Here is a 14,747-nt window from a genome sequence, read left to right on the forward strand (position 1 = left end):
CTTTAACATCCGTGATACAACAGAGGCAGTTTCAACATGTTTTGGTTGTTTTTTTTTTTTGTCGTTTGCTGTGTTTGGTTGGTTGGTTTTTAATCCACACAAATACAATTAAATGGATGGAAAATTTATCTGCATGGCTTTCTGCTTTGTCTTTCCTCTTTCATCTTACCTCCAGGGACTGCTAAAGAATAGTCAGAAATGAGATGTTGTACAAGACCCCTGGAAAGTTCTCATATTCGTAACATCACTGTACAAATATTTTCTTACAAGTCTGTTTCCTGCAATGACTTCATTTATTGTTTTCAACATGAGTAGTACTCATTATCAATTAATATCCTGTGTGCCTTTTTGCCAGCCAGCCAACAGGTTAGGATAAATTAACTTCTCGACCTTATATTAGGAAACATTTAACCATCATTTAGGATATCCGGACCCATTCCAGTCCCCTGCTCTCTCCCTTTCAATCCTCACAGCCCTTCTGAAAGCAAACACGTTGCAGAAATCTTTTTCTCAGGGACTGATGCCACCTCAAAGGTTCAGAGGGCTGGAAACTAGAATCAGAGTTTGACTTTCATGAATCCCTAGAGAGCCATTTCTGTCACACATGAAATGCACAACAAATAGTACAATCTCCGGTCTTAGAGTAGTCTTTGTGGAGGTTACAAGTCTATTGCAGCAATGTAGGGCAACCAGCATGGGTATTCTCCCTTGAAATGCAATTTTGATTCTCTGTTGGTAAAAATCACCATTGTTTTTCTGACTTCAGTAAAGCTATTCCTGCTGATAGCTGCTGAGCTTCTGGCCAGCAGTTTTCAGTTGTTTGATTTTATGGAAATTTCTGAATGAGGGAGGTACAAGGATGGTCCCAGACCACAGAGCTTTCAATTCGATTTTAGTAAATCTAAATAGAGTTTGTGGAGAAAAAAGAACTCAGTACTGAGTGCTGCTATCCTGCGGATTTCAATGGTAGCACAATGCAGTTATCTCCCTAGGTAGTCATTTGATATACTGATGAAGTAATACACCCTAGAAATAACTTTTTCTGTCATTTTTATAGCAATTATGTCAAATGGTGAATTTAAATAATTTGAGTTGATTACTGCTGGTTTGTGAAAACACACAGTTTGACGTATTCAAAAGTTTCAATTACTGTATGCAAAATGTAATTATGTGGAGTACAAAGCTCCAGGGGAAGCTGTTTGCTAAATATACCTTGTCTGAAACGCAATGATCTTTACTTTTTTTTCCTCAAAATTTGAAAAAAAAACAATAAATTCTGTCAATGGCTGATCATCTAGCAGATCCTTCTTTTGAAAGCTGAGTAGCCTGAGTGCAAAGAGAAAATACAAATTGTCACAATCTCAGCAACCTATCTGCTATGTGAACAAATAAATCAAATAATTCTTTAATTTTGTTTTATATTTTTCTGGCCACTGTTCAAGAGCCCCCTGAGTACTGTTTTCACTCAGTGAAGACAAGAGTGTGACTTCATTAGTTTCAAAATAAGCCTTTGTAACAAGAAACTTGCTAATGGTAACTTATCAGCTGTTTCATTAAGGGTTCTGTAGGAGTCATTTTCTTAAAGGTAAGGTAGCACTTCCAGTGGCCAAGAATTCCTTGAGAAAAAAAGACTGGAATTATCATCTGATCATTAGGTCCAGTCACATCTGATTGGAGGCAACATACAGGGAATGTATTGTCTTCACATATATCCTCCCAAATCCCACACAGCTCAGAACTTCCAAAAAGTCATGGTTTAAATACGCTGTAGAAAAGGAGCAGAAGGTCTATGGAAGGTGGCAAGGGATGGAAGTCGGCATTTTGCCATGGTACTGATCCCAGTGTTTATAGCAGCTTTCACTTTTGTCCTTGTGAGACACTTATTAGCCCCAGTGACACAAACACTGGCATAAATGTTGTATTTCTGTGAGCTCTGCAGCTCCATCTGCAGAATTTCACATATGGAAATGCCGATTAAAAATTATATTATGCTTTTAAATACACAAAGTTTCAGAGTTGTTAAATTTCACCCTCTCTAAAGCATCTGTGTATTTCATTTGCATCTCACAAAAACAGATCGACATTAAAATCCATTTTATTTGGGTTGCTGTGGTAACCCCAAATAACCCTAAATTCCTTCTGTTCATATTTACTCACATTCATGGCTTTGGAAACTCTTTATCCTTCTGATGCTTTTATTTTCCTTCCTAGAGAAGCTGTTTTCATATATAGCATGGGATGCATATCTGTTTATGTTATTTTTCACAAGTATGAAGGAAGATATTTATGATTATCCTTTCTCCTTAAACAGTTGCATGTCCCTTCTACTGTGTCGTTTATCAGAACAAGTCAAATTATTATAATTAAAATTTCAAATTTCCTTTTTCCTGAAGAGCTGAAAAATATGTTTTGTGACAGGTTTGATGATGGTTTGATTTGAATTTCTGTTTTAAAGGACCAGGAAAAGCCTTTTTTAGTATCTGGATAAATAGGATTTTCGTACCCACAACAGAACAATTTCTTTCCAATTAACTGGAAATGAGCAGGGTAAGAAGTAGGGGAAAAATTATTTTTTAAATGGATTACTTACCTATCAGCTCTACTTGATTGCAGTTTTGCTTTAACACAAGACAGCACCTTCCTGTTGTCCTTCATGACTAAACATTTTATTTCTGTAGCCTTAACTGGCATACACTGCTAAAAAGGATTCAGGGTAGCATGCCAGTTTCTAATGTGACCACTGCACCCCAGCATAATTCTGAAAGAATGTTGCTGTCACGTTCTGATCACATTGGTGTTATGTTTTGAAAAAAATCACCATAACAGAAAAACAAAACTGATAAAATGAAATCTATAATAATACCAATTAATTTCAAGAGCCTTTGAATTAGATGAAAAATACGGCTAGAAAGAATGTCTCACTCATTGACCATTTCCTACATAATAACTTAGGTTATTCCTATTTCTTTTAATCTTTTCATTTATAAAGCATATTAGTCCAAATAATATATTTTGTGCAAATAATGACCTGACTACATGATCTTCACACTCACCTTCTCACAAGGTAGTATTTTTCCACTGATTTCAATTGCTAACCAATTAGTTAAAAACCCAGCAATAAATATGTAAGATGTATTTTTCTGAATTTCTAAAAAACAAACAAAAATACCCAAATCAAACTGAAACAACAACAAAAAACATAAACAAACAAACAAATAAGAACAAACTGATGCATGAGAATTAACCATAGAGAAAATCATTTGTGATGATACACTGGCCACAAATCCATGTATGGCCCAAACACAGTGTGTTTTTTTTCATATTGGTGTTAGCCAAAGAAGAGGTACCGAAACTATACATGAATATACACAAATAATAAAGTAGTACAGGGAAAACAAAGCAGATGCTCTGCCACAGTGACTTTTGGTAAAACTGGAACAGATCTGGGCAAGAGCAAACCAGAATGTTGGCATATTAGGAGCTGCTAGGGCATCGTTACCTAGGAAGATGTCAGTAATGTCAGGAATTTTCTGAACTTATTGCAGCCCTTTTGAAGTCTGCTGGACTGAAGACTACGTGCTAACTGATTTTTCCACCCAAATATTGTTATATCTGTATTGTAGAAGTATTCTTTATTATATTCTCCAAGGCAACACAAATACCAAGTGTGTCCAAAAAGCCAAAATAATTCTTTGCCTTGGGAAAATCTCAGATTCCTGACTGAGTAGAAATAGCTGCAGTTGACCACACTGCCAACCACTGTCAATAATCCCAGCAGCAAGACTCTTCAAGCAGTGAGGCATAGATGAAGAAGCGTTTTCATCACAGGACTTCCAATAGGGCTCTAACCACAAGTTGCTTCTATCAAAGCACATTCATTTTAGACCTATACACTGTATTTTTCTAAATGAAAAACAATCCAGCTTAGGTTATTCAGGTTACCTATTACTTTTTACTTTTGTGTTAGAAAAGAAATAGGTTTGTTGGTTTGTTGTTTTTCTTTTAGAGCAGTGGTACAAAACACAGACTGATCTGCTTGCATGGTTAAGTAAAAATTCCTTATGCATTTTCTCCGCTCTGTCAGGAGTCTTATTTCTCATTTTTCCTTCATACAAGGTCCTTTTCTTTATAAGTGTGGACACAGATCTTAAATCTAATAGTTTGCCCTCATCTCCCATCTTGAGATCTTTACTAGCAGCTAGATAACCTGATTCCTCTGCAGTTGATGCACTCCTTTGATATAATTTGATTATTACATGTTATACTAGTTGTTGTGGAACAACAGCATCAAGTATAACATTATAGGAAGGTCATATCTTGGCTTTTACTTTCAAGGATCTAATGAATTAATTTAGCAACAATATCAAATACTATGCCAACTGCACCTTTTAATTAACAATAAAAGTGTATTATAATTAATAAATTATCTCAGAGGCATAAACCACTTAATGATTTAAAGGTTAGAGATCAGCATACGCAAAAGGAGATGTACACATGGGAAACATTTAGGTTTAATTAGAGGTAAAACTTTTCACTTATATGAAATAAATTCGTATTTAACCTTCCTGAGAAGTAAAAGCATTTCTGAAACAGGATAACTGAGCTGTTTATGTGAAACGATTGATAAACCCTCTTTACCTTACAAGATGCTTGATTTAGTGAATGGCTCTCCAGAAACTTCTGTTCAGCAACGGTAAGCTCTGAAGGAATTGATAGCTGGAACATCTTTAGTGAACACAATTATTATTACAATTTCTGTTTAAAAAATAAAGCTAGATAATACAGCAATCAGTAGATGTGGACTAGGTTTGAAGCAGTTGTTTCATGTTAGAATCCTGCTTCATTTGAATTTGAACCACATCTACTGAAGCCACTAGAAGCTTTGTATTTGCACAATGAACTTTATAGCATGCCTGTGAATCATCTTCTTAAGCCTAAATTAATTTCACCTAATTTAGGACAGCTGAGATACCCATACTTGGAGCCAGGTTACAAACTGCTACAGAGAATGATTTTTTTTTTTTTATTTCCAGTAGAGCCATGACATTTCTAAATAATCCTAATAATAAATGTGTAGCCCCGACACATTTGGAGAAAATTGTAATACACATGATATACTTAGCTACCTACATTTTTACGCCGCTGTGACAAGACAGTTCAAAGGGAGATGTTATTCAATTAATACAGAACAGTATAGTGCAATCACAGCCTATCAAAGAAAGAAAGAAGCTAAGCACCTGAAAGAAGAAAGGAAATATTTTAGGTTATTTACTGAAAGTAGTGATATTTAACGTGATACAGCACCAACTATCAACAAAACTTGAAAGCATTTCAAGTGAAGATTTGAAGAGGGGGAGTGGAGTTGTAACTGCTTTTTCAAAACCGTTGTAACTGTTTTTTTTTTTTTCAAAATCTAGCTGCTTCGCTTTAAAGGCCAAATTTATCTGTGCAGAGTAGAAAAGCTATGATTCTGCTCAGCAGGACAACATAAAATGTTTACAGCAAAAGTCTAGATATCCTGTTTGTTTAATAAGAAAGTTGTCTTATCTAGGGTTTTTCTGAACCCACCATTACTAGTTTCTATAATAAGTTATGAGGCCTATACACCAAGCTTAGTAAAAATCTCCCCAATTTTTAGGTATTGAAGCTCCAAAATAGAAGCAAAGGCACTACCATAAATGAGGATAATCTAGACCAGAACTCATAGACACATGAGGATGTTCCCACAGAGAAGAGTGTTGCAAAATGGGAACAAACAATGTTCCAACAAGGCAGTAACTGCAGACAACTGGGAGATGGCCTTAACAAGTTCATCATAGTATGAAATGAATTGAACTGAAATAAAATTAGGATTTAAAATTCCTGATTCACTGCAGATTAATCAGAAACTAGATTCACAAAAAATTTGTTCTGACTGCGAAAGATCTAATGGGAATTTCTCCAAGCAAAGTTTACAGGTTTTCAAGGTCAAGCCAAGGCACACAAGGATTCTTTATTTATATAAATAAGGTAAAAGTTGAGTTTGAAAGGACTTATTTTGTCATCAAAAGGGGATTATGTTTGACAATGAAAGCATAAATCCAGTCCAAAGTACAAATTAATGTACTAACAGACAAAAGAGGTTTGAAGTCTTTCCAGTTCATTTCAGATCATTCCAGAATTGGGCTCAATATACTATTTGTAGGGCAAGAGTTTAAAAATTTGCTTTTGCTAGTTGTGATTTTGGGTGCTTTCAGGTATGGTCCATGGTACATGGTCTCTTCCCTTCTTCTTTGGGCTGAACTTGAACATGTATGTCTGTACCACAAGTCGACACCAAACCAAAGACTTTCCCCTTGTCCTGTAGATCATCTCTTGCTTAGTCCCAGGTCCCAGACTTGATTTAATATAAGTGGAAGTACCAGCTGTTAATAGGCAGTTAACAACAGTACTTGTTATGTTAACTCAAAGCTACAAGAGTCGTCCTGTTTTAACACTATGGTAGCAGAGGACCAGCATGTCTCAGACACCTCACAGTGCAGGAGCCTGTCCCAATGTGGTTTGTCTACAAATAAGGATTTAACAGCAAGACATGAGTTAGAATTTAAACCCTGAGCCTAGCACAGGTTATATATAAATGTATGTATAGTCAGATCTGGTTCAATCACCCTTCCTCTATGAATTAGAGCATCTTCCAAGCTGCTAATTTACACCAGCCATGAGACAGATTATCTGTCCAACATAAGTTTACTCTTTTCATGGACATTAGTTTTTTTATTAGAAATCTTTAGGTGAAAATCTCATCTCCTTCTTTAAAATAAATAATTTCAAAATTTTTCAGCATAGAAATGAGCTTTCACATTTAAGTACCCAAATGGTGATCAAAGAGTTTCTGTTTAGGATGATCTCTGGCCTGAGATATTTCACAAATTTTACCTCCAGCTCCTAAATGAGCTCAGCTAATAATCAGTGGCTTGTTAGAAAGCTTCAAGAAACAACATGTCTTTTCAATTTGCCTACAAGGTCAAAAAAACTTCCAGAAGGATTTAATATACGTACACAAGCTTGATGTATTGAAGTGCTGCGTTTTTTTACAATGTTAACAGTTTGATGAGAATATCAATTAAACCTGACTGTGTAGTTAAGATTTCCATCTCCAAATGCAGCTGCAGCAAGTAACCGGACTGCTAATCAAAGCAGTGTTATAATTAAGCGGTGATGAGGAAAGCAATAGCCGTCAGAAGGGAATGACAGAAAGGAGGCAGCTGCTTTCATATCATTTTAGTGTCCATTTCTTTAATGAGCCTGAAGAGACAATTCCCTGCTGACTATTCATTAATTAATGAGAGGAGAAGAGCTATTAGCGTGCAAACAAGTACAGAACAGGTGATGACAGTCTCCTGTTTGCAGGGAATGAGCATATTGAGGAAAGGAAGCTTTAGAATAAAGTAAACATTCGAAAGGCAATGTTTAGCAGAATGCTAAGTTCCCAACCCTTCAGTTGGGCAGCAATGAAGTGCATCTTACAGCTTAACAGAGGTATATTATTAGACTCAACTTCTGAAAAACCCATGGCCAGATCAGAAAGAAAGAAGAAAGCAACCCAGAGGATTCAGCTAATGGCTATTGCCTATTCTGAGTCAATAGCAACATTGTGGTCTGACTTGACTACACTAATAAACAGTTGGATAGAACCTGCTAGGAGAATATGGTCTCATTCCAGCTTGATCTTTCAAAGTTATCCCAGTAGCTTGCCCTTTATTTGGGAAGCCTGAGATGCTCTGAGTGAGTTTTGCAAGGCAAACCAAACACTTTCCAAGCCATAAAGATCTCAGGGTGCAGAGCAGATTGTACCAAAAATCAACCTGCAGAGATTAATAAGGAGAAGACAACATCACAGTGCTGAGTGTCAGCCACCCTTCTGTCAGACTGGAGACCCTATGCATATGTATGGCATGGTAGGGTAGCTGAGATTGCGCAATTGGTTGTAGTCTCATGGTATCAGCTCACAAAAGGATTCTTTGAGCCTCTTTGCACAACTTGAATTCATGTAATATTAAACGCCCTCAGGCCAGATTCCAATTAATTCCCTTTGTTCTGGTCAGAAAGTGTAAAGTAGTTGGATTTAGACACATTTGTACTGAAGAAAACTCCCAATAATGCTGATTCTGTCCATTTTCTACTCTGGGCATTTTGTGTAGGATGTGTGAAGAACACGATGGAGCTCGGTTTTGCAAGTGCAAGCTCCCAAAAGGCTTGATGTTAGCAGCGTATGTTAGAGCAGCCACAAGTCTGGTGTAAACAGGACATGTTGAGGCAGCAAAGACTGGACATGTGAGATAGATAGACTTCAAGTATCAAAGCTCCAAACAGTAACCCATCATATTTTGGGGATTTACATGAGAAAGGCCACAGTGACAATCACACTCATACAATATGCCACTCGTAAAAATCTGTTCCACAGAATCTTGCATCTCTTGCATATGCAGTAGCCAAACACAAGGATTTCATTCTTGACACTATATACCACACACAAACTGTTCCACATATGTTCGCAGGGTAGGTAGTTACAGCACATGTTTTTTCTACTGAAGATTCTAAATGTGAGGGATGTTATACATTTTTCTCAATGGTTCTTCTATTGAGTGGATGGTGGAGAAAGAAACAAAAACCAAATAGAGTTCAGCAATTTTGTCCAAGGACTGACTGACTGACTGCAAAACATGTCTTGAATGTATAAGAGAAAAAGAAAAAAAGAAACATGGCAATCTATATGAGAGAATATGGAACATAGGAAGCACCCCTCACTTTATATCACATTCCTTTATAAAAAGTGTAGTATCTATAGGTGGAAAGGAGGTATATTTCAGTAACATTGGAGAGACTTAGGTATCTAGGGATAAAGCATCAATAATAACTACAAATCCTTCGTTCCATTTTAAGTATATATTAAATTAGGTTTTAAATTTGTCTATTAAATATTCTTAATGTTATCACATTGCTCAGATCTCTGTCCATTTTTTTCCAAAATCTGTAATTCCAGGTGTCTTGGATTGCTGCTTGATTTCTTTTGTATTGCAAAGGGAAATCTGCTGAATGCACCTCCCTGACTCCTTGGGAATGACAGTACCAGCTTTTTGGAGAAATTGCTTTAATTATATGACATCTTCTGCCTATGTGAAATTCATTCATTGGTTCCACCCTCATTCAAGACTTCAGGATAATTTCAGTACAACCGTGAAATAACAGAAAAAATATAAGTAATTAACATGAGCAAATAAATTAAAGTAGTCCCCTTCTCACTACACTCATGCAGGGCTATGTGGTAGGAAGTGGAAGGATGTTTTGTTTCAGTGCAAAATATTTAATTGACTTCTAAAAATGTGCAGCTTTCTTGATTCACCCATTTCGTGGTGTGAGTGAACTGTAATAACCCTTCAGATAAAACCACATGCCTCTAATTACAAACAGGCATTCGATGTTACTTCTGGTTTTTGATGAGAAAGGTGGAAAAAAGTTGAACATTTATCTCCTTTCCTGCCTAGAAATATATGTCTAATGTCATCTTTAACCCAGCCATCAGTGAAAATATCACACACAGGAATCCATGTATCTTTTAAATTAACCAAGATGAGTATCATAGCAATAGTACCTATCAGAAAAGACTGATGGATTGTCCAAGGCAGCACACACCAGATCCTGGTACCAAGCTACCAAACCATTATGAAGATTTCTGCATACCTGAGATGGCAAAACTAGCAGAAGTTGAGAGTCATGATTCCCAAAGGAACCTGGGACAAATCCATATGCAAGTTAAATGGATTCTGGCACTCTTAAGTTATAACCAAAACCATATCAAGGCTAATAAGGAAGAAGGGAGAGGTGTTAGTTTTAAGGGGAGAAAGAAAATGAAATAAACCCATTATTTTCCACCTTTTTCTTCATTTTTTTTACCATTGAAATCACCAGCTGAGCAGCATTTCACACCTGCATGGCCTGACTGTGCTGAGTATCAACAATCTGGTCGAGACAGTGGAAACAGAGCAGTTCTTGAAATACAAAGAGCTGGTGAGTATGGAAATCCTGGGCTTCCCTCTCTTATAACCAGTGGGTGCACAGAGTACAGACACCCCAATACTTTGTGCAGGGGCCACACAGCTGGCGCACATAACAGTGACTCAGACCTCCAAAACCAGCTCATCTGATTGCACCACATTAAAGCATAAAATTAACAGCTTCATGCACTCGTTTCATTTGACAACACTTGTTCCTCTGACACAAACTGCCTCTCCCACACAGCAAAATCTCCAACATCAATGGTAAACAATGAATTCTTAATTGTTTTTATACTCAGTTGTATGTCAAAGTCGATGGCAGCTGTTTTTAAGTCCTCTTACCTTAAAAAAGCCAGCAGGATGTCTGAACAAATCCAGTGAAAATGCAGCCAACTTCCTAAGAAAAAGAAAAAAAAAGTGAAAATAAAGACTGTAATCAGAACTATGACTGTGACATATATGAAGACAGCTAGTCTGGTGAGAACTTTGTATGCCAGCAATACAATACACATCACCCTCCCATCCCCTGCTTTTGGTTAACTTCACCCGTAGATGAACATTTAAACATATTTGCTGCTAATATTAATTTTCTTATCCTAGATCTGGTCAGCACATGAAACCTGCCTATATATTGCATCAGAAAGGACAGAGGAAATTAATAATGATTGAAATGCTTTCTGGTCTTATCTTTTACAATATAAGTAATAGGACAGCTAGTTTCAAAACAAAAGCTCAACCTTCTCTCCATATTTTTTTTAGCTCCACAGCTTTTTTCATATTTCCTGGGGGTTATCATTATTTTATTTTCATATTTAATTAAGGCATAAGACTAATGAAACTAAAAAATTTTGATTCTTAGAGGTCAAAATGTGAATCACTATTAGTTTAAATTTGAAGTATTAAAAATTATTATATCATCTTATTGTTCTTCATGCAATTTTAAGACAAACAGTAAAGAATAAGAGCTTATAACTCCAAGAGTGATGAAAATATCAAATTCTTGGCATTACTACTGAGGTTTTAGTTATGATATAAAAGCAAGGGGAAACGGAACAGTGTTGAAGGAAAGAAAATGTGAAGCTTGTTAAGAAACACTTCTTAAGATTCTTATTGAGCTTCTAGAACTCAGTGTTACAAGACATCTCTGACACCAGAAATCACCATCAGAACAGGCAGGAATGAGGCCTCATGTCTGACTTCACAGAAAAGTAAAAACTAGTGTGCTTGAAGTTCTGACCCTGCTCTCTGACACATCCTTTCAGTTCTGATCAGATAACTTCTCACTCAGATACCTTGACCTCTGTGTTTCTATGATGAAATGACCAAATGAAGTATTATAAGGACAGGTATTGAGGTTTGTTTACAATGTCTCAGATAAGCATCACTAATTCTTCTGGGATGGATGAAATAGCCTCAGAATGAGAAGCTGAATTATCACTCATTTACCTTCAGTCTCCTTATGCCTTAAAAAACTGAAAGCATGAGTCTATAAATGCAACCTGTATTTCACTGCAATGTACTTCTCACCATAGTTATTTCAGAATAAGCACCTAAGTTACACAACCCATTTTAAGACCCTTTTATGATACATTTTTCCTGGGTAGCCAAATATTAATTCAATCTAGATCTTCTCAAATTTGCTGCCCACAGAGACAGATCTCCTTGTTTCAGATCCAAATTCCTACTTCCCCTTTTGTACCTCATATTGCTTTAATTTAATTGCTTTAATTGAGAAATACCTTCGCAGCCCCTTCTTGGAGAGTTTAAGACCCCAGTCTAAAGATTTCTCTTGTGACATCCCATAGCCTCCTACGCAGGCTTGTAATTCCTGCTTTCCACTTCCAGATTGTTTGCAAATGTATTAAGGCATTGACTTCTGCCAGCTATACCACAGAGAAATATTACACACAGCGAACATGAGCAAAGAGGACATTAGAGATACAGCTGGAGCCCATAAAATGTCTTGAGGAAGGAAGTTGTGGGGAAAGTAGAGGCATTGGGTTTTCTGGGAGCAGCAGATTGATGTGACCTTCACCAGGAAAGTTTCTCCAGTTACATTAACTGCAGGAGGAGACAAGACTGGGACTGGAGTATTTGAAACAGATGTGGATGGGAATAAAGCTCTAAATTCATTTCTCTTGGGGGTAAAGATAGGGTTGACCATGTTTTCTGTATTTTATTGACTCCCGGTTGCATTTTAATTTTGTTTTTCAGTTTCCATATTTTTCCATTTTCAGTTTCTAAAGAGAGATAGGAGGCTGTCAGACAAACAAGCAAACACTTCTTTTCTATCATTCCTTTTTAAAATTCCTGTTATTAGAATTGTAAATACTGGAGGTCCATTCACTCAGAAGGAAGGACCAGCAGGTGTTTTGTATATGAAATCTGCAAAGTTTTTCTTTGATTTTCAACAGGAAAAAAAATAAAAAAAGGTAATTTAGTAGTATAGCTCACAGAGTTAGCCAGTAAGAGATGAAAAATTGTTCAATCAGTCCTCCAACACTGCAATTCTGGATTCTGTGACTGAATAATCAAATCCTTCAAACTCTACACTAGATTTTACTCTACAGCTTACAGTAGAGTGTAAACTCCAGGTCGCTGCTGCCACCATTTCCTTGCATTTAATGCTAACATGCCTATAGCATTATAATGACAATGTCAAAATAAATTCTGAAGTCACGTGGTGCACATGAATACAATTCATTAACCAGATTTGGGAGGCAGCAAGCATACCTGTTGCTAACTCACATTGCCCTGTGCAATATTTCATTCAGATGCTGAGACCTTTCCATGTAGACCAGTCTTCTTGTTTACTGTAAGGAATAGGCCAGCCCTATCCAGAAAACATAGTATCTATAATTTCCACTGGTGTGTGTTTATACGTATTTAAATTTACTTTTCTAAATTAACTGTAACTAGGGCTTATTTTTGGAGTAGGGCTTATATTTCAAGCATCCTCATAAATCCTGAAAAATCATACTAGGGTTTATTTTCAGGGTAGGTCTTCTTTTCGGGAAAACAAGGTATTGTAACTTGACACCAGGGGTGTCAAACTCATTTTCACCGGGGAGTAGTGACATTTATATAGTCCTAAAATGACATTCAGCCCATTGAAGACAACCACAAAACTGATGTAGCCTCTGGTGAAAGTGAGTTTGACACCTCTGCTTTACACTGTTGTACATTTACTGATTTCAGTTGCATTTACTCCCAGTTTATCTAGCTGTTACTGGGAAGGGAGTCATACTCACAGTTATTATAATGACTTGGGATCTTTTCAAATAGGCTTGAAGAAAAACACTGTTGTGAGCAATTTGGTATAATTTATGCCAGATATTATTTTACTTTATTTTCCATCTATTACAAATGCACATGACTTATTGGAGATGTTGCTTCTTCTAGAGAAAAAAACCCTCATAAATTCCACTGAGTAACAAACTATTTTAAGTGGCTGTATATTTGAGGAGCTCATAAATATACCTAATTTCAGCACTGGATTTACTAGATTTTTAATTTTCCAACAGATTGGTTGCAGTTTTAAAGGTTTCATCTGAAGTCATCTGGTCTATTTAAAGGGCATAATGTACTTAACTATTCAAAAGGCACTTGATCCCATGAATGCACTTTACTAGTAATAGGATAGTCATTTTCCAGGCCAGTAAAAAACTGTTACTCACTGTAACACAAACAGATTGTGAGAGGGAACGCTCATGCTGATGGCTGGCATCCTGACAAAGGGAAACAGGAAATATGGCCCTTTCCTGAATTACATTGTGTTGACTCTATCTGTTCCAAACATTTGACTCAACTCCATTCTTCTCATGATACTTATGACAATAATAGGAAAACAGATTTATGTCATGAAGGCACTGACCTTTGTCAGAGAGAACATTTTGACAGGAAAAGATGTGATATGCTGTTATGCTCTATAATTTTGACAATGACTGACAGTATGCCTGTATGTCGACATGGCAAAGCTTATGCTTATTTTTTACATTGTCATCCTTGCATTAACTCTTGGGTTTTTTTTAGTGACTTTAATCGCGTAAACCTTTTCTAATGAAATTACTAGATGGAGACAATTCGTGCTTCTGGGAAGCCTTGATTCACCCCATACCTGTAGAAGTAACTTGCGCTTTAGGGAAAGATAGGTTTTGGGTAAATTATTTTTCTTTCTCTTCAGGATTAGTGGGCAGAGACTTCGTCACTGTATTAGCAAAGAAACCATTTATCCAGGTAGTTAGACAAGGTGAAAAGAGGCACAGAAAAATATATTTCTCCAAAGGTAGGGTGCAAATTTTCAGTGTATTTTTTTGGAATTAAAAGTTATAATTTCCAATGTACACTTCAGTATTCAAATTGAACTGTTTATGCTGTTTGTTTTTCCTGAGTTATAGACTATTATTTTGGGGGGATTGTAGCATAGCAATGTGGTATGGCATGCAGTGTTCAACTCTTCTTTTTTTTCAGTCTAGGGTGAAGAATATCTTCAGTGCTGTGCAATGCAAACAAAATTGACAGCCTCTGCCCTGGAGAATCTTATCTTGCAAACTTTTACACATGAGTAATTTCATTCATTTGGAGTTTATTTCTGTTCCCAGTGAAATCACTGGTGAAATTCCCAGTAAGTCCAGCAGAGAAGGATCAAGACAAGAATATTAACATTGACTTATGTGAGAGTTCTCAGAGAACAAATCAAACCAGAATACAATG

General features: G+C 36.5%; 1 protein-coding gene across 1 annotated transcript in view; it reads right to left on the reverse strand.

Moving 5' to 3' along the window:
* TENM4 (teneurin transmembrane protein 4) overlaps nucleotides 1-14,747 on the reverse strand; it is a 1,656,871-nt gene that overhangs the window by 1,109,037 nt on the left and 533,087 nt on the right. The window contains exon 4 of the mRNA XM_065029145.1: nucleotides 10,377-10,431. The gene's annotated coding sequence lies outside the window, so the exon portion shown is untranslated. The remainder of the gene's footprint in view (nucleotides 1-10,376; nucleotides 10,432-14,747) is intronic.

Source organism: Columba livia, chromosome 1 (assembly GCF_036013475.1).
Source record: "Columba livia isolate bColLiv1 breed racing homer chromosome 1, bColLiv1.pat.W.v2, whole genome shotgun sequence".
In the NCBI taxonomy this organism is placed as follows: Eukaryota; Metazoa; Chordata; class Aves; order Columbiformes; family Columbidae; genus Columba; species Columba livia.